This window comes from Brachyistius frenatus, unplaced genomic scaffold (assembly GCF_029030835.1).
Source record: "Brachyistius frenatus isolate BFR_SWC_R1_liver_20210118 unplaced genomic scaffold, ASM2903083v1 Contig_123, whole genome shotgun sequence".
Taxonomy (NCBI): Eukaryota; Metazoa; Chordata; class Actinopteri; family Embiotocidae; genus Brachyistius; species Brachyistius frenatus.
Window position 1 is genome coordinate 762,481 of NW_027210722.1, and position 21,421 is coordinate 783,901.

General features: G+C 42.7%; 1 protein-coding gene and 1 non-coding gene across 4 annotated transcripts in view; one reads left to right on the forward strand and one right to left on the reverse strand.

Annotated features, from left to right (window-relative positions):
* The first annotated feature begins 13,286 nt into the window (after nt 1-13,286).
* The window catches only part of LOC138629892 (uncharacterized), a 44,562-nt gene continuing 36,427 nt past the window's right edge, over nt 13,287-21,421 (forward strand). Inside the window, exons 1-2 of one of the 3 annotated variants that reach the window (XM_069713874.1) lie at nt 13,589-13,615; nt 21,337-21,398. The gene's annotated coding sequence lies outside the window, so the exon portion shown is untranslated. Of the gene's footprint in view, nt 13,616-21,179; nt 21,399-21,421 lie in introns of those variants that run through there. The other 2 variants (XM_069713875.1, XM_069713873.1) reach the window with 2 other exon arrangements.
* On the reverse strand, nt 17,712-17,803 carry trnar-ucu (transfer RNA arginine (anticodon UCU)). The gene is given in 2 exon segments: nt 17,712-17,747; nt 17,767-17,803. It is a non-coding gene; the product is annotated as a tRNA-Arg (tRNA).

A 21,421-nucleotide genomic window follows, 5' to 3' on the forward strand; every position in this document is an offset into this window, starting at 1 on the left:
CCAAATGTTTACAGAGTGTTGTTAAAAGAAGAAGGGAAGGCACAACGGTGGTAAACATGCCCCTCTCCCAACTTGTTTGTAACGTGTTGCTGCCTTAAAATTCCAAATGAGCATATATGAGTATGTAAATACAATACTTTAGTAAATGTATTTAGTCACTTTTAACCATTGGAAGCAGTTCCACTGGTTGAACTTCTTGAAATGTGTGGAAGATGAGACTGCTCTTTATTCAACTGCAGCTTTTAGAAGTCAGCTCTGTGGTTAAAGAAAGAAAGAAAGAAAGAAAGAAAGAAAGAAAGAAAGAAAGAAAGAAAGAAAGAAAGAAAGAAAGAAACACACAAAAAAACAACGTAACAAAGAAAACAAAGTGAGTATCATACAAAGACCAGCCTCTCCTTCTGACTCCATCTGCCTTTTATTGCTCAAGGCAAAACTTTTCTTCCGACGACTCATGACACTTCAGAGTCCATTTAACTGCAATGCAATAATAATGACCACGAGCAGGAGCTGATGTCGCCAGTAGCAGTAATTTACGGTATTGATGAGCAGCGTATAGGCTTTATAAGACGTCTGATGGATCAGCATATGCGCTTCCATGCAAGTTTATTAAACTGAGTACAGCACAGGAAAAGAGAGGAAGAAAAAAAGAGTCTCATGCCAAGTTGTTCTCGGTGTTAAATTTAATGGTACAAGTCAGAAAGGCTGGCGTACATCAAAGACCACTTTAAACAGCGGCAGGGATTTTTTTTCTTTTTCGCTCAAATAAAAGACAAACTGTCATCATCATTAAACTTGGCCGCAGCTTGTATTTTTTTTTTTTTTTCTGTTTTGGATGAAGACAAAAAGGTTTATTTATCCTTCATTCCACCCACTGCCATGTAGGTCAGTGTCAGTGAATCAGATGTAACATACATTAGGAGGGGGAAAAAATGCAGAGCCGCTGCCAGACCCAGACTGGCCATCTGGTAGATTTGGCTCCCGTCTGAGAAGACCAATCCAATTTTGAGCCATTACTTACAGAAATGATTTAATGACAGACATTTGTACTGGTATGAATATGTTGTGGTGTTTTACAGCGCACCTTTACAACATTTCACGGTGGAATCAAAACATTTAAACCGAATTATTCGCGATTTATAGATACAAGTTTTCCTGTCCAAGCATTTTTGTGAAATAGCTGTAAAAAAAAAACACATTTTTTGTATTAAAAATTTAAGTTAAAGATGATAAAGTGGAGAAGTTTCTTTCATTTTAATTGCATTATAAAGCAGTGAACTTGGTATTATTGTGACATATCAATTGATTGTAATACCTGACTGATTTCAGACTGTTAAATAGGTGTTATCATCACCCATATGTACCCTTAAGCTACAATTCCACCGATGGCCACAAAGGGGTGGCTCAGAAAAGGCTTTGGCGCAATAGACTGCCATTAAACTTCTCGTGAAATATAAAGTCAGTAAATGTTTTCCACAAGTCATTATGATCAGTGTTCTGTTCCTTCTGGAAATAATTCCACAATTCACTAGATATTAGGACTCAAAAAAAATCTGTCATATTTTTGAGGTAGGTAGCAAAAGGTTGTTTCAAAACGTATTCGTGTGGATGAAACCTCAGTACATAATAATTTGTTACCGAATGAAACAAGTTGCTTCATGCCATAAATAAATATGTTATTCTATCTTTATCTTAGTACCTGCTTAACTCTAATTTATCATTTAATTACTAGATATTGTTAACATTGCAGCTTTTATCTCTATTGCATTTCAGTCTTTTATTCTTGATTTTTTAGTTTCTTAATATAGGTTTTATTTCACTCTATTTTACTACTCTTACTGTTATTTTAGCTTTTATATCTATTGTTTACTTTTTTATCTTCTTTCATGCCTTGATCTCAAATTGTTTTAAAAATTAATATTTTTTTAGTCTAACATGTTTGTCTTATTATTGGCCTGTCAATCATCTGTTAAGCACTTTGAACTGAGCTAGCGTGCCTGAAAAGTGCTATAAAAATCAAGTTTGATGATAGATTCCATTGTTAATTAAAAATGTTATTTTTCAACACTCATGACAAAGAATTTGTACATTTGTGCTTCTTTGAACCTTCACATGCGTTCCCTTCACCGTCCTGTCCTGGCTGAATGATTTATACTCTTACATTGTGACGGTCCCTCTGCTGGAGGTGCACTTATGAACCATCAAAGGAGGTGCAGCCTGTTCCCATGCTCGTTCCTCGGGTCGTTCTATTAAATATAAGAAGATCAGGTTAAGTGATCAAAGACCCTTGGTTTCTGGGGCTTAAGTGTTGCTCCATTTCATCAAAGGCCATTAGTCTCTTTAACCTCCGTTACCTCGAGGTAACATAAAACTAGCAGGTAATGGAGCTGTGCCTTTTCCTGTAAATACTGTACGTGTCTTCTTTTTTTTTCACCGGGAGCCGATGTGAAAGAGGATATAATGACACAAAATGGCAGCTTCTTTTTCTCACATTCCTCGAGCCTTTGACAACAAAGGCACCTGTCTCTTTTATCTGCAGAAAAACAATACAAGTCGACTTCAAAAGCACATCCGGCTGACACTTGGTGTTCCCTCTGACCAGAGTGTTTATCAGACGGGCACATATCGGGCCGCTCTGGGGCATTGTGTTGCCGGTGACCTGCTTCCTGCTGCCTCCTGGTTAATTGTCACGACATGTGTCCTTCCAAAACCACAACTTGGGAGCTATTAGTATCGGCTTCCTGTTGATGACTAATGTGCTCGCTGTGGCACTTGTTTCAACAGAACAAACGGTTAAACGTATTTGTTTCATGTTTTCTTTCCGCCGCTTTATAAATCAGATAGAAAACCAACTCTTTGAGGCACATAATCTCATGAAACACAATCTTATGAGCATTTTGAAGTTTCACTAAATGCCACGCAGCGAAGGAAAAAGACCTCATTCCTGACTCAGGCCACCCACGCTGCCTTTGTGACACTGCAGGGCTCTTCGAATGACATCATCCAGTTTACCAGTTGAAGAACCTCCGCGGAGACGTCAGGTAGCTTTCAGGTGCTCGGTACGCTCTTATTATTGATGGTAAAGAAGCTTTTTTGTTGTTGTTCCCAGTCGTGTCTCCGGTTTTCTGCAACCATCTGCATGCCAGTTAGATGTGGACCAGATGGAGGGGAAAATGAAGGTTTGTCTCCCTTTTGTCTGCCTCTCTCTTGGGTCTGCGGGAGCGACAGGAAAGGTCTAACAATGTGCGTCGAAGACAGACGTTCTGCTCGACATAAGGCCGGCATGTGTTGGCGCGCTGCTCCCGCAGACGTCTTTTTGTCCGACTCCAGGCCTGCTAGCATGCACAACCGCCACATCATCGGCCCGACGACGCCACTCGCTATGTCAGATTAGTAACACAAAGTCTCCAATCCCGATAAGGAGTGTGCAAACCGGCCTAACCGGCGGGAGCGAATTGAGACAAGACCTCGAAAGTATGTTCTTTTTCGCAGAAAAATGCAGCGAAAAAATTCCCTTGCTTCTTTTACAGTCATGTGACGTGACCAGATGTTCACCTGGTGTTAACGTCTCATCGGAATATCACAGTTATTTTTACACCTTTTCGTTGTGCCTCTTTGCGTGAACACTTCTTGTGGAGCCTCGTCAATGCTGACGCGTCCAAAAAAGCTTAAATTTCACTGCATAATCTATAAGACTTGTCGATTTGCGTTCCTCTCAATTGACAGGTTGGCCGAGTCAATCAATTTTGTATTGTTAGGTGTGCGCGAATCTTCTTTTTTTTTTTTCTAGTTTCGGTGTTGGCCTGCCGTCAGATTTAGTTTTAGGTTGCTGCTCTCATGGTAGTTTAGTAAAACAGTTTGTTGCTTAAAAACAAACTAATGTCGCTAACGGCGATATCGGTACAAAAGTGGCGACCGTTTACCACGTCCCTCTTTAATCTTTCCCGTCCGTCAGAGCTGGAATGCCGGGGTCGGCAGATTCGGGCGTCCGAGTTCAATTTAGCTGAACTTTGGCTCAGAAATCTGGCAAACAAAATTCGAAGCAGCTCTGTCGGTTACGGCTCGGTCGAATTGTCACCGGCGGGACCGCTCTCCGTCGACAACGACAGGCTCGCTCTGGTGGCGTGTTGGTGTGAAGCGACGGCAGCGAGGGCCCCTTCGGATGGCTCGCGAAAACAATCGTCCAGCATAATCTGTCATGAGCGGTTCTTCGGCGAACCGCGTCGAGCCGTAGCGTCGCTTTCATCGACTCTGTTCGCTTGTTCCTCCATCAAAACGTATCGCACATTAGTTACGACCAACGTTAAGTGAATTTTTTTTAGCGCTCGACCAAGTACCAAGAAAAACCCGAACCCCCAGCAGCTTCGCACGCTTCCTCTGCACTAATGAGCACCTTATTTCTCTCTGAGCACTCACACGCTTTAACTTAAAACACACCTTTCCCTTTCTTTTAGCTGCATCATCGTCGCTGGCCTCTTTTACGCTCTTTTTCTTTCTCTCTCTCTCTCTCTCTCTGTGTCTCAGATAATCGTCAGTACCGGCTGCCAACTGGCCGGGAACCCGAGCCGTGCTCCGTGCATCGGTAAATATTCCATACAGCTCTTCGAGCCGACAGTATCTGGTGACTTCGCAGCGCTAATCAGATGTCCTCTCATCTCGCTTTGTGGCCGACAACAAAACAACTCGCACTTTTATAATTTTGCGAGACATTTTTGTGTGTTTTTCTTTCTCCCCCCCCCCCCATAATCCTTTTCAAGTTTGTCCTCAGCAGCTCCGTGCGGTACGAGCCGCCGCTCGCCCCTCTCCCTTTTTTTTTCTGTCTAATCCCAGACGAAAGGGAGTTGGACAACTCGGTCCAAGAGTTGGATTTGTAAAATAGCTTCAACCACATCTGAGGGAGAGGCAGAATTAGCGAGAAAACACCGACTCAGGGCAGAGAGAGGAAAAGAATATATTGTTCAAGATTCATGCCCAGAAATCCTCATACGGGAGGTCAAAGGTCGGCCCAGAGTAAACCACGCGGCCTCACTTTTCCCAGATGTGAGGAAGCGTCCGTCCTCTGAAGTGACCCACAGTCCGCCATCGCTGGCTCAGGACCGTCGCCTTCACGTGGATGACGCGTCCCGCCCGCTCCTCCGCGAGACGCCAGCAAGGCACCGCGGTCCGATTAGGGAGCTGCTGTCAAACAATACCAGGCCCGGTGCCATCTCCAGCTGCTTCCTCCCCACACAGGCCCACACCGAAGTGGATTGTACTTATTTTTTCCTTTTTTCTTTTCTTTTCTTTTCTTTTTTTTTGAAGGCTGAGATGAAAGACAGAGCTGTTTACGTGTGTTTATTATGACTCAGGTCCACAACAGGAACCTTGAGGAAGAGTCCCTCAGAGAATCAAATGCTGGTGTGTGTTTGATGCTGGAGTAGAGTGGTTTCGAATGCTGACCATATTTGACCATATTTGGATGAGCTGGGATCAGCTGTTTGCTGTGGCTCCATTAACTCTGCTGACAAGATGTAGTGTGACCGCTGACTGGATGTAAAAGTGGACGTAGCTTCCAGGTCTGAGGCCGATGCAGAACTGCTTTAAGCTGAAATACCACCGAGTGCCACAAAAGGTCGGTTCCAAAAAGCATCCGGCCTCAAGCATCAACCACCCGTTGGTTTGTGAACGGCCGTTATGAAGCCTCCAGTTCAGATTCTGTGACTGGAACTTTTCCCGGGTTGAATTTTGGGATCTACACCTAAACTGCCATGTTTACGCATTGGTCATCATGCACATCAACCAAGCGTCAATCAACACTTTTGACTTTTGAACCGGAAATCTACAGCCTCAAGTTTTGTATTATGTCCGTCACCACCTTGGTATTTTGGAGTCAGAAGTGACCATATTTGGACGAGCTGGGGGCGGAGCGAGCGGTGGATCCGACTGATCTGATTGGAAACCTGACGATACTACGTCCTGCCCACCGATAGCTGTAACCTGACTGCACCACAGGCCTGTCAATCAAACAGACACGTCTTTTTGAAGCTTATTTTCTAATTAACGACGGGATTATTTTCAGATGGACTGTCAGAAAACACATAAGAAGGAGCGACTTTAGCTAACAACACCGAGATAACTCGTGGAGAAATTTGATTGACTTTGTGTTTCATGAGAGAAGTTGAATGGAAGTTCTATGGAGCCGGAGGCTTTTCGGAGCCGACCTCTAGTGGCACTCGTTGGTATTGCAGCTTAAGGCACTTCTGCATCGGCCTCATTTTTCAGACCCGGAAGCTACGTCCACTTTGAAATACAGACTACCCTCTGGACAAAAGCTGAACTGGAGGCTTCATAACATTCACAAACCAACGGGTGACAGCACTGCTTGTTGAGTGTGACCTCAGCGTCCCTGCAGCCGCACTCCTCCTCCTCCTCCTCCTCCTCCTCCTTCTCCTCTCCACCACGTTCTGCCAGTCGGCCCGCTGAGCTCTCTCTACCTGCGAAGTGGCAAACGTCTCTTCCATTGTTGCTCCAAGTGGCTCCACACTCACTCTGAAAACTTGCCCACATCCCATGCACAGCCCCGTGGGGAATGGCAGAGCCTCACGTCTGCAGCCGATTAGGGGGAGAGATTAAGTCCTGCCAGGAGAAACCGGGCCGTGGCGGAGGTGTGGGTATCGGGAGAGGTGGGAGGAATAAAAAAATAAAACGAGTTCAAACCAAATCAGGCCTGCTGGGCTTTATCCACCATCAGCCGCAGAGTGGTCGGAGCTTCCTGATAAAGATGCAAGAAGCCGTGTTGAGGAGAAGAAAAAAAAACCCGCTGGACTATTAAGTTTACATAGGTTTCAACCCCCACCACACACGCACGCCGCCCAAAACTATCCTCGCCTCCTTCTTCTTTTTTTTTTTACCTTCATCTCAGCTCTCGCGCAACGTGACGGCCGCTTTGATTGCGAGTCATGCTGGCGCTCTGAGCTCTCCGCCAGCCAAAAGGGAGGGGTTTTTTTCTGTCCTCGTTGTAATTTACAGTGAGATACTACTCTGCCTACATTCACTTCCCGATGAGAGAAAACCATCCGTTTATGCATTCGACGCACCGCTGACACTTTGAGTTTCAGGAACGTCTTCATCTGGAACCCGTTTCATCTTCGTTTATAATGAAGATCTGCTTTAAAAAAAGTGTGCTTTTGCCGAGAGAAATCTGGAAATTATTGCTGATGTTGTGTAGAGGGGGGTGGAGGCACCTTTCTAGTATTTCTTGTATCCTTTCTGTGCCATCCAAGCAGGACAGAGATGAGTTTAGACCTGTTTGATTTTCTTTCTTAACAAACATTATATGCAATTGAAAGGTATTTTTTTGTGTCCTGTTGGACTAAAACCATTTCTGCTTATGATCCCAAGTTTCATCTACCAGCACCATAGACTGTATATAAAAGTGTTCGTACCTTCCAGGTCTGAAAAATTAGGCCAATGCAGAAGCGCCTTCAGCTGCAATACCAGCGAGTGCCACTAGAGGTCGGCTCCAAAAAGCCTCCGGCTCCATAGACTCCCGTTCAACTTCTCTCATGAAATTCTAAGTCAATAATATTTCTCCACGAGTTATCTCGGTGTTGTTAGCTGAAGTCACTCCTTCTTATTAGTTTTCTGGCGATCCATCTGAAAATAATCCCGTCATTCATTAGAAAATAAACTTCAAAAAGACGTGGTTTTGGGGGGCGCGTCTGTTCACTTCCTGCTCCAAATCTCTCCAAACTAGCGAGATGGCCACAGACAAAATCTGAATTGGAGGCTTCATAAAGGCCGTTCGCAAACCAACGGGCGACGTCACTGCCGGTTGCCGCTTGACCAGCACAGTGGCATCAAACGGTAGCTACGGTGACCTAATAATCAGATAACTGCTCATACGTGTTGCTCGACGAAATTATTTTCAATCCGTGGCCGGCCAATCAAACTAAATTACATTTCCTGTCCGTCCTTCTTTCTTTCTTTCTTTCTTTCTTTCCCTGTTACTCGCAATACGTGACAGGTGTGTGAACCTCGCTCATGTTTTTTTAACACACAAATGAAGCTGCTGTAGTTTAATAGGTGGATTTAAAATGTTCCAGCACCTCCAGTCTTCCTCCAGTCTTTCTCAGGAGTAGCTGCACCATCTAGTGGTTGAATGTGAAACATCACCTCTCGTAATAACACACACCCCCCCCCCCCCCCCTTTTTTCCTTCGCAGCATCTCCCCAACACGGCACACAAGACAGTACTCATGTTGCTTCTGTGGTAACACAAATAACTCCGAGCCAATCATTTGAAGTTCATCCATACCGCGCTAATAAGGCTAATGACAAAGAGGATCCTCTGTTCTTCTTTCATGTCAGACGCGAAACAAGAGCATCTCTCTTCCTTAGGACACTATCGACTGGATTTTTGGCTTCAGAGCTCAGTTTCGCTTTGAAAGTATTTTTTTTTTTAATTATTATTATTATATCATGAGAGAGGAGGCGACTGGAGCAACTGAGAGAAAGCAGGGGAAAGGATTGTTTGGAGTCAGAAACACATTTCAAAGGCTTTTTCCCCCAAAAAACAGCCTGCGAAATCTGAGATGAAACCAGCTAATAAAGCGCCACACAGCAATAAATAATGCAACAAGAGGAAACAACATGAAAGATCGTTTCATCTCCTTATAGAGCGGAAAGGAAGCCGTGAGTGTGTGCGTGTGTGTGTGTGTGTGTGTGTGTGTGTGTGTGTGTGTGTGTGTGTGTGTGTGTGTGTGTGTGTGTGTGTGTGTGTGTGTGTGTGTGTGTGCCGTGTTCTGCGTGTAATACAATAGTTTGTTGGACTTTGCTTTGAAACTTTGCAGCGTTCGGTCAAAAAAGGAGAAATGTAGTTGTGGTTTACAGCCTTGAAGATGTGTTCAATTAAAGATGTCGCAAGAAAAAAAAGAAGATGTTTTATTAATGGTGAACCATCGCTCGATGACCTCTGACGTCTCCTCCTTTGCATGTACCAGTCTTTACGCATCTTTCCACGTCTCTGTGTACAGCATGTTGTAAGATTAGAGTTTTTTATTTACTTTTATTTCCCTCTGCTGTCATCACTCCATGTGGACAGAATAGTAAAACTTCCCTCGTCTCAGGGCAGGAATATGTTTCTCCCTCTCTCCCTGCGTCTTTTTCTGCCTCCGCCGAGCCAAATCCTGTGACTCAGTAACCGTCAACGGACCAAAAAAAAAAATCCCCTCGCACCCACCCAGAATAGTTCTGTCCGCCAGCTGACGGCCGAGCACGGGGATCAAACCGACCACAGAGTGGGAGGGGGGGGGGGGGGGGGATCGACGCAAGAGCAACACCGGGGTTTCCTCTCCTAATCTCTGGTAAATTAGAGCAGACGTGCGTGGCAGTGAGGGCTTCCTGGAGAGGATGAAGGGGATCGGGCGCTGACTGGAAGTGGACTGTGTGGTTCTGATGTTATTAATAAAGGCGGCGTGGAGGGCGGACAAGTGCTAAAGCTGTGTGTGTGTGTGTGTGTGTGTGTGTGTGTGTGTGTGTGTGTGTGTGTGTGTGTGTGTGTGTGTGTGTGTGTGTGTGTGTGTGTGTGTGTGTGTGTGTGTGTGTGTGTGTGTGTATACGTGTGTCGGTGCAGGACAGTGAGCCGAGGAGAGAGAGAGAGAGCGAAAGGCAGGTGCAGTTGTGTGACACTGACATCTTGTGGCCAGATGAGTAAACTGCCTGTCAGATTATATTCTGCACAGTTTTGACCACAGACTGTGTATTTAAAGTGTTCGTAGTTTCCGGGTCTGAAAAATGAGGCCGATGCAGAAGTGCCTTAGGCTGCAATACCACCGAGTGCCACTAGAGGTTGGATCAAAAAAGCCACCGGCCCCATAGACTCCCATTCAACTTCTCTCATGAAATTCTCAGTCAATAATATTTCTCCACGAGTTACCTCGGTGTTGTTAGCTAAAGTCGCTCCTTCTTATTAGTTTTCTGGCAGTCCATCTGAAAATAACCCCGTCATTAATTAGAAAATAAGCTTCAAAAAGACGTGTTTTTGGATGCGTGTCTGTTTGATTGACAGGCCTGTGGTGCAGTCAGGTTACAGCTATCGGTGGGCGGGACGTAGTATCGTCAGGTTTCCAATCAGATCAGTCACATCCACCGCTCGCTCCTCCCCCAGCTCGTCCAAATATGGTCACTTCCTGCTCCAAACCGCTCCGAACTAGCAAGATGGCGACGGACAAAATCTGAACTGGAGGCTTCATAACGGCCGTTCACTAATCAACGGGTGACGTCATTGCTGGTTGCCGCTTTGTTTTGACTGATTCATTTACAACCAAAGATTCTCATTGAACAGTCACTTGGGTGACTGGGTAAGGGTGAGCAATATGGATGAAATCCTACAACACATGAAGAGTTTATATGATGCTATATAAAACATGATGCTTTGTTGTCACAAATTAAACCCAACAGTAAATACAAATACAGCACAATACACTGATTTATTGTTTGACAGAAAAAAGTGGCAACTGCACTGAAAAAATGTTGGATCATTTTGAAAAAAAAGTTATCCATCAGAATTTTTTTTTGTCGATGACTCCCGCTGCTACTTTATATTCTATGCAAATAAAAAAAATTGTTTCAACCAGAAACATAAATTACAAAATTCCATTTAAATGAACACACAAATGAATGAGAAAAAAAAACCACTGAATAGACAACAGCATTGCTTTATTTTTACAACCCCGTTTCCAAAAAGTTGAGACGCTGTGTAAAATGCAAACAAGAACAGAATGCGATGATTTACAAATAATGTAAACCCATATGTAATTTAAAACAGACCAAAGACAACATATCAAATGTTGAAACTGAGAAATGTTATTGTTTTATGAAAAATGTATGCTCATTTTGAAAGTGATTGCAGCAACGTGTTTTCAAAAAGTTGGGACAGGGTCATGTGTATCCCTGTGTTGCATCACCTCTTCTTTCAACAGCACTCTGTAAATATTTAGGAAGTGAGGAGACCAGTTGCTGGAGTTTTGAAAGTGAAATGTTGTCCCATCCTGGCCTGATATAGGATTTCAGCTGCTCAACAGTTCGGGGTCTCCTTTTTTGTATTTTTCTGTTCATGATGCACCAAATCATTTCAATGGGTCACAGATCTGGACGGCAGGATGCCAGTTTATCACCCGAACTCTTCTTCTATGGAGCCATGCTGTTGTAATACGTGCCGAATGTGGTTTGACATTGTTTTCCTGTAATAAACAAGGCCTTCCCTGAAAAAGACGTTGTCTAGATGGCAGCATATGTTGCTCCAAAACCTGAATATATCATTCAGTATTAATGGTTCCTTCCCAGATGTGCAAGCTACCTATGCCCTGTGCACTAATGCATCCCTGTACTGTCAGGGATGGTGGCTTTTGAACTGATAACAAGCTGGAAGCTCCCTCTCCTCTTTAGCCTGGAGGGGGCAGCAAACATGATTTCCAAAAAGAATCTCAAATTTGGATTCGTCAGACCACAGGACAGTTTTCCACTTCACCTCAGTCCATCTTAAATGAGCTCAGGTCCAGAGAAGGTGGCGGGGTTCCTGGATCATGTTTATATCTGGTTCCTTCTTTGCATGGTCGAGTTTTAACCTGCATTTGTGGATGCAGCGATGAACCGTGTTCACAGACGATGGTTTTCAGAAGTGTTCCTGAGCCCATGCAATGATTTCCACTACAATTTTTTTTTTTTTTTTTTTTTTTAATGCAGTACCGCCTTAGGGCCCAAAGATCACAACTATCCAATATTCAGCCTTTTCCCTTGTATACAGAGATTTCTCCAGATTCTCTGAATATTTTAATGATATTATGAACCGTAGATGATGAAATCCACAAATTCTTTGCAATTTGGAAATTGGAAGGAACATTATTCTTGCCTTATTGTTGCAGTATTTGTCCATGTTGTCTTTGACAGAGTGATGAACCTCTCCCCATCTTCACTGCGGAGAGACTCTGCCTCTCTAAAATGTTCTTTTTATACCCAATCATGTTACTGATCTGTTGCCAGGTAACCTAATTAGTTGTGAGATGTTCCACCAGGTGTTTCTTTTGTACTAAACAACAACAACATTTCTCAGTTTCAATATTTGATCTGCTGTCTTTGGTCTATTTGCAATTAAATATGGTTTTATGTGACTTCAAAATCATCGCATCTGTTTTTATTTAAATTTCACACAGCCTGCCAACTGTTTTGAAATGTTGTTGGGTTTCTCTTTATAATACTTTAAAGTCTTAAGTGCCCTGAGATGACTTATGATGACATTTGGTGCTATATAAATAAAAATGAATTGAATTTTAAAATTAAGTTAAATCAATTTAGAAACTAAAAATAGATTTAAAAAAACAAACAAGAATAAAAAATTAAGACAATTGCATGCATTAAAGAAATAAAAGCTGTAATATTAATAATAATCAGATAGATAGATTGATGATAGAGGTAGTAAAAATATAAAATATAAAAATGTAAAGCTTATACAAATAAAAATAGAATACAATTAAATAACATTGCAACGGTCAGCAGTAAAGTTAAATAGGATCTAGAAAAGCACATTAAATAGAATAATGAGATGAAAAATGTGTAAAAGTAAGAATACAATAATAAAATGGGAATGGAATAAAATAAATAAAGCAACGATATAAGTTATTGAAATATATATAAGAGCTGTTACTGCATTAATTCGTGGATGTTTTATTCAGGTAGACAAAACATAAACTAAAGGGTTAACTTAAGTAAAGGACCTGAATACTTCTAACACCACTGTTATAATACTGTATTAGCAGTGAATAGCAGTGAACGGCCACGAGGGGGCGACAGAAACACTTTATCAGTCTGTGTGTAGTTATCGTTGCCACTTCATTCCAACATTTTCTGTTTATGGTGTTTCACATTTCAGTTCTTTACAAAAACAAGATATGAATTCACAGAAATGTCTGCTGTGATGTGAGTCCCTCTCCCTGCTGCTGTTTTGAAGCGCGGGAATTCTCCATCCCATTCAGGTCCGTTCGTATTGTAGTAGAAAACACGCACGCGACACGCAGGTGTGCAAACAACAAGGAGCACGCGCCCTGTCTCCATTCTCCACTGTTTGTTTTTTTCTCTCAAGGCTGTGTCGCGCGCAGCAGCCCGGCATCACAATTAAAACTTTGTGCGTGCGTGTGTGTGTGTGTGTGTAAGAGAGAGAAACGCACACACATAGAGAGAGAGACAGAGAGAGAGAGCGAGAGAGAGAGAGAGCGCGAGAGAGAGAGAGAGAGAGAGAGAGAGAGAGAGAGAGGTGGGAGCGTTGAGTGAGTGAGATTACCGTCGTTTAAGCCGCGTGCGCCTCAGCCGTCCGCATCTCACGCGCTTCACCTGCCCCGGGGACTTTATCAAACGCACCTCTTCGGTATATATTGTGGTTCCTCGCGCCGCCCAGGTGTTCTGGATTAACGGACTTCTTCACTCTCTCAGGAAGGTGCGGCGCTTTTCGCTTTTATTTATTTATTTTTTTTGTTGTTTTTTTTGTTGCGGCGCTTTTCGAAGTTGCTCCACATCCAGGACGGTCGGGACGGCCCGCCCTGCGCTCAGGAGCGGATTAGAGAGGGAGAAACCCGCTACTCGGTTAGGTAAGGTCTTTACACCTCACCGCCACATACAGCCAAACCGGACCGAATAACCGAGCAGACATGAAGCTCCCCCCCAAAAATAGATTCCTGTCAATCCAAATTATGTTTGTTTTCCTTCGGTGCGTCGCTGCGAGCTCGCGATGCAAATGACGGTGATGTGGGTCGACATTTGTTTGACCGAAAACAGCGTAAATTTATGTGCAAAAACAAAAAAAAGTCCGTGTTATTCCACCAGCTGTTAGCTTGTTTGTATCTTAAGCAAAAAAATAAACAGTTAAAGCTTCATGTTTTTAAATTTATTTCCTGATTGACATCTTAACATTTAGACAGTTACAAAAAACAATAAAATAAAGCAGCTCGTGCTCTGCCCAGTTTGGAGTGTGCAGGTGAAAGCTGCCACCCGTTCACGATTTTTGTACCTCAAGTCCGGTCTCGGTCAGATGATGAAGGGAGGGCTGCACGTGAAGAAGGCAGGTCGATAAAAGGGATATTTATTTATTTATTTATTTATTTATTTATTTATTTATTTTTCAAGCTTAGTGGGAGTCTGAGACCTGGACTGGTGCGCGGAGGTGTCTGGGAGGTGGTGGTCCCGTATACTGCTCCCACATTACATCACAGAGACCAGACTGCTCCCAAGAGCGAGTGACTCAGACATTTTCTAATTCAACTGCTGCTAAAGAATTGATGAATGGACTGATAGTACCTGTGTCTGCGTGAATATGTTTTACCAATGCATCACAGTAACCAGGACCGTGCACAAACACACTCCTGCGTCTGTGCTGGTTTTTGTGCCGTATCACGCCTCAGTCGTTGTGCGGCTGCCGCTGTATCATGTTGATGTGCACATGTGTGTGTGTGTGTGTGTGTATCCCCCGTGTTTCGTGCACACACAGCAGAAACCCCTGACACTCAAGAGCTGAAACAGAGGCGGAAGAAGAATACGAGGCCGGCTGTGTGTTTGAAGGCCCTCCCAGGCTTTACTAATGTATGATGTTATTTTTAGGCTCGGCTACATTTTTGATGCTTCGTATTTGTCAAGTTTAATACTGAGTGAAACACTCGGGTGTGTCTGTCAACCCACTTTGTACGTAACAAACACACGCAGGCCCGCGCGCACACACACACACACACACACACACACACACACACACACACACTTCTGCCTGTACATGTTTAGACACACAAAAAAAAAAAGGATGGATGCTTCAAAGGCACCGTTGGCGCTGCAGTTTTATTAATTATCGTGGAGTTGTGTGGGACTTTTCAACGTTAGAAACAGCGTTTGACATGAGACCGTGCACGCACACACAGCTTTAGTCCCCAATGTATTCTCCCTCAGCTTCCTCTTGACAGTCAGAACCTTAAAGCTTTACACCCAGAGTCAAATTGTATTTCCCCCAAAATACCATAAATGTCACGCGTTGAACTCTTGACCCCATAATTCAATGTCTGACTTCACATTGAGCTGTACTTAGGCTACTTTAAAAATATTGTAAGAGTTAAATCCCCTTTTTTGAAAAGCTTCTGCAAACATCTGAGACCGTAAAAGTGACTACAAATTAGAAGCAGAAGGAGTCTCCAGCTTTTCTCCGACTTCTTAACAGCAGAGCGGTTCAATCAGGAAACCTCGGAGAGTCTGCTCTAACGGGGTCTAAGAGGTTTTAGGTCAACCCTAATCTCCTTTGTCGTACGCAGACAGCACTTTCAGCCAGTTTGGCTTCAGACTGAAACACCTGATTAAAGGGTTTTCCGACGACAGCAGAAATAGTTTTTTAAGCGCTTTTAAGTGCAGCTGGGCCCATCGGAGGCCGTCCATCAGTTCTCATAGGACCGAGACAGACCATAAACTCATTCCGGCCTGCTGATTCAGTTGACTGTCTTTTACTGCTGGGCCTCAGTAAGATTCTGGGAAACTTGGCGTGATATGAAACCTCAAGAGTGTAACAAACATTTCTAATCTGAAACCTACGTCAGTTTTGGAGGGTGTCTAGAAGCCACAGAGGCTAACGGTTTATCAAGCTAACAGAAGGGTAACGTCATGCCCGAAATGCAAAGTCACAGAGGGAAAAGAGGAGGTTGTCGGGAAGATCAACATTTTCCTCTGACGTAGACTATTATCCAAGTTATAGAGACAAACTCTACGTGACTAAAATTACAATATATTAGCTGAACCAACCAAACATGAACTTCCACGACCTCTGACCTTTCTGTAAACGTCAGCAAACACGTCACAACTCGTGAACTCCAGGCTTTTAGAATATTTAGAGTTCTGACCTCGTGAATGCCACAAGAGGGCGCCGTTCTTACAGACTCTTCTCATGTACACTGTAAATACGACAACATTTGAACGCAGCATGCATAGTTTGCTTTTAGGTGCATTACTGCTACCTTCTGATGAGAGTAACACATTACAACCAGGCGCAGGTAAAGAAAAAAGGGAAATAAGGAAGAACTACAGTCGCATTTACTGATTTAAAAAAATATATATTTTAATGACTATTTGAATGCTTGAAAATTGTGACCCATCTCAAGTTGTCACTTTGGACTTTAGATTTATGGACTCTGTTGACACATTTAAAAAAAAAAATCAGCCCGAGACCCATTTGTTTAGACTTGTTTTTTTTTTTGTTCTGTTATTATTTCTGGTCTTATTTTGTTCTTTTGTCCCTTCATCATGAAGCACTTTGCGATTTATGCTCTGGAAAGGTGCTATACAGATACATTTACTTACTGTCTTAAACAAATGGGAGCTTGAGTTGCACACACATTGAGAGTTAACTCTGAGTGAAGCAGATACATTGTACGAAATGATATAAGCTTTTGAAATTGAAAATATTTGTATATTCATAGACTCTGGATTTTCCATTTAAAAATTAGGCGCAAGAATTTCCAACCAGGTAATTGAACCTTCTTATAGAAAAAAAAGACATAAAGACACAAATTATTATTCAGAGAATTTTTTTTTTTATACATTTATGAACATGTCAAGATCTATAATTAGATTGCACAAGGCTACTTCCAGAGTAAGCACCAGAGCAGGTCTAATTGCCGACATGTCAGAGGATCAATTATCCTGCTCAGCGATAAAGTCATTGTCTGTTTGTCTCAGTCTCATTAAGAAAACTGAACAATTCGCTAAAACACATGTGAATAGAACAAATAGAAACCGGGTTTGCAGCAATCCCACCTCGTATTCTATTTTCACATCTACCATAAGCACTCATTTAGTTCATTGACAGTGGAGATCGAAGACAAATGTGCCTTCTGACTCAAAGCCAACTTCCTGTTCCCCCGACTCTCAACACTTACTATAAATTGCATTGAAATGTGAATCAACTAATGAGATCATCCGAGCCTTCGCTCAGTTATGCAGAAATATCTCTAAACTTTGTGCTGAAGGGGAGACTGGTCCTGTGGCCAAAAATAGATTCATGTCTCCAAAGTATCATTTATTTTCAATGTCAATAATTTGATTCTCTCTCTAGCCAATGTTTAATATTTATTAAGAAGGCAACAGAAACAATGCATTGAAGCAAATGTTCTGCTACACGTACAAAGGTGGATCGATAAGTTCAGAGACTGCTCCTGTTTCAAGCAAACGATTCACGGTACAGTGATGCGCAGAGAACCTTCGTAAGTGAATACTTGAGTTTCATCGCTCGATCAAAATCAACACCCGAGTTCCACGTGTTTGTGAGCGTTGGTCCGGGTGAGTCGGTGATTTTACGCGCCTGAAACTTGAGCAGAGAAACATCAAATTTTGCGACAAATTATTGGGGAACAGATAGAGGGAGGCAGCTATACTTGAACTAACAACCAGCTAACAAAGTTACCAAACAGCTAACAGTGCTAACAACCCTCAGACTCCTCAGGAGGTTCCAGTAGAACTCGGTGTTGACAGTCTGACTCTGGGGGACGAATTCACGGTGACACAACCACCGGCAAAGTCAAAGAAATCCCACCTTGTGCCTCCCGACCTGACGCGCCTTCTTCAGTCTAGGACAGTGAAGCTCCGCCCCCTCTTGAAACGTGAACTCAGAACATCTCGCCCGGCTCATCGACATCAGTTAAATCTAAGATTATGACTAAACATCGACTCCGGTGGGACTCGAACCCACAACCTTTGAATCACTTCTCCAGTGGTCAACTAGAAGTCCAATGCGCTATCCGTTGCGCCACAGAGCCACGTGCCTGTCGGTTCAGCTGGACGTCACAGAAGAACTCGGTCTTAACGCTCTGACAACCGGCTAACAAAAAGCTGATTTTACAAAAAAAAGCAGCGAAACTGAAGTCGAAAAACGGCAAACGATGGCAACAATGAACTAACAAAGCTAACGAACAGCTAGCTTTACCAAAAACTAGCTAAATTCAAGTTTACAAACGGCGAACGATGAACTAACAAAGCTAACAGTTAACTTTGCTAAAAACAAGCTAAACTCGAGTTAACGTCCAGCTAACAAACCGCTAACAATGCTAACAGTAGAACTTGGTGTTGACACCTGGTGTCTCCCGACCTGACGCGCCTTCTTCGGTCTTGGACAGTGAAGCTCCGCCCCTCTCGAAACCTGAATGTCGCTCAGAACACCTCGCTCGTTGCTTCATCGCCGTAGACTTTCTGAAAAATGTCAAGGGTGAAATTGACCATTTCCAGATTTCGATCCAAAATCGGATGTTTGTCCCGTGCTGGTTTTGATAAAGCAACGAAATTTACATCATTCGCGATCTCGGACATCTTCATCCACCCTCGTATCGGCTGTTGCATACTTTTACTGGCAGGTGAATTTTGGTAGGAGCTGAGATGTTGGCGGTCAAAGGTTAATTGGGTGATTGCGCAGAGTGCTGCCCCAAATCCAGAACGGATACCTTCGTTGGAAATTACTCGTGGTGTTTATCGGGGAGAAGAAACTTCGCTCACGGTAATTATGGAGGTTGTTTTATCTTCCACGCTCTCCTGATGACTAATAACTAACTCTGGTTCACCTGCTGCATGTGGGACTTACGAGCCACACGAGTTCACTCCGTGGCACAAACCACCCGCCGTCTGCGTCAATTAAAAGGTCATTACGTCACCAGCATTGTGTGTGTGTGTGTGTGTGTGTGTGTGTGTGTGTGTGTGTGTGTGTGTGTGTGTGTGTGTGTGTGTGTCTGCGCTGTGAACTGCTAATTGGATTGTGCAGTCTCTGCTTCCCTTTGAAGAGTTCATGTGATTCTTCAGGTTCAAGCGGAGAGAGGAAGAAAACTCAAAGAAATTAAACCGTTACTGAAAGCATAATCAAACCGAAGCATATATTATATATATATATATATATATATATATATATATATATATATATTATATTATATTGTATATACATTTATATATTATTTTATAACAATATTATGTCACAGTTTCAATTCAGCTTTCACTTTTGCTGTCAACATGTAAAGACTTCTAATCAAAGGGCACAGGAAGTGAGGAGGTTTGTATTTATGGAATACAGGATTTAAAGCGGGTGAAACTTTATCAACAGAAATATGAGGAAATAAATACATTAAATGGTGCGTTTAAAGTACTTTATTTCACTGCAAGATTTAATTTGAAGTGAGTATCCAGAGAGGGATGATTCCCTCCCGCTGTGCAGACATGACGTGTTTTGTGCCGGATCTTTTTGGCTCCGCCTAACATCTGCTCAGCCTTATCTGCTGCTGATGAGGCTTCTGGGTAATTTAGTCCAAACCGTGATTTCTGAGAACAAATTAAAAACACCAACCATAAGGCGTCGGTATTTCTGTGGTGAGTAATGTTGAGGTTGTTGTTAAAGGTTCGCTTTAAGGTGGAAATTAGTGATTGGACGTTCTTTGATTGACAGATACGATTAGCGGGAGGAAAACATCCAACTCTACCTACATGTTCTTTTCTACTCTTTAATCCAGTCTTAACCAGGAAAAGTGTGTTTTCGGAAGCCGTTACAAAAGCAGCTGAGCGGATGAACTTAACGCTGTGGTCAGTTTAGCTCTGAGTATTGTAGATTAAAAATTTAGACCTACATTTAACTGCTGTTGTCTGGAGTGTGAAACCCTTACACACCGACACACAGGTGTTTTCACTGCCTGATTAGTTGCTTTCATAAAGATATTTTAAAAACTATTAGTTTATAAAGTTCATTGACATTAGATAGTTCCCAGCGTCAGGGACCGTGTTCACCAAAGTCTTTTCCCCTGACTGCAACATATATATATATATATATATATATATATATATATATATATATTTATTTATTTTTAACGGCAGCAGTGTGACGAGGCGCTGAGTGTAAAATCTGTACTGAACGCTTTAACCTTCTTTTTTTTTCTAATTGCCAAAAGTTGAACATTTTTGCTCTACGCTGTCACTTTTTACCCAGCCGTCCAATCACAGAGAAGGAGGGGCGGGACAAATGCCACAAAGACTTAACCACAGACTGTATATAAAAGTCTTCGTAGCTTCCGGGTCTGAAAAATGAGGCCGACCAGCTAGTGCCAGCGAGTGCCACTAGAGGTCGGCTACAGAAAGCCTCCGGCTCCATAGACTCCCATTTTCCATGAGTTCTCATGGCGTCGTTCACAAAAGTCACTCCTCCTTATTAGTTTTCTGGCGATCCATCTGAAAATAATACTGTCATTAATAAGATATAAGGCCTCAAAATGCAGTATGTCTGGGTCTGTTGGTCTGTTTGATTGACAGGCCTTAATTCATGTTCTTTAAAATTTCACCACGAGTTATTTCGGGGTTGTTAGTGGCCAGGCAGGTAATTTCAATCGTTTTGTTTTCTTCTTCGGACTGTGTGGGACTGACTCAGCTTAATTTAACTTCACTTTCCTGTTAGTTTTATTGAGTGGAATGAATTATACCTTCATCATTGTTCTCGTTGTTCAGTGACCTCATGTAATTCCGACTCGGTTCAACCTCTGAAGACGTTCAGTCAGCCGCCATAATTAAACACACCTGTGAGGGTTTGCAGGGCTCCGAAGTCATTTAATAAAGAAGTTGGTTGAACAGTGTCGAGCTGTGTTCACAAAACTGTGGAGCCTCGACAGTTCAAGTTTGACTTGAAGCTGAAGGTTTGTGTCTGAAGACGCAGCAATGAGAGGGATGTTTTTAAAGTCTGATTTTACAAACGATTTTTTTGTTGTTGTAATATCCTTTGGTCCAAACTGGATTTCCACATAATGCAACGGAGTAAAACGTATTATCCTGATAAGATTACAATACTTATATTGATGTCCGAGATTAGCTTCTTCCACACTTTTCCTTTATTTCAAAACGATATACAACTTTTACTATCAAATGTGAAAGCTCGAAATCAAAGGGTGGGTCAGACACTAAGAATCAACCCGGAATATTTGAATGCAGGTGTGACACAAACAGTGTATTCCTAATTATCATGCAAATGCAATTTTATTTTGTTTCTAAATTTACCCTGCGTTCCAATATCAATACTATTTCTTTTTACGTTCAGTACGTACCGCAGTGACACTTACAAAGTACGTACTGTTGTATGTAGTACGAATACAGTTGGGACATACTCCTTCGTCATAAAAATGCGCCTTGACCTTTGACCCTCTTGGTCGTATACGACACAATCCGTAGCGCGACGTTTGAAGTAAAAAGAAAAAAGGATGCGATTTGGAACGAGTACGCTTCCTTTTAATGCCTCTTCTTCTTCTTCTTTTCCTTCCTTTTATGGGCGGAGCATTAGCGACGCCAGCTGTCTTGGTGGCTCAGTTGATGTGATGTAGCTTCTGCTGCAGAGGATTGTGGGTAAGAACAACGTGGTTGTCCCC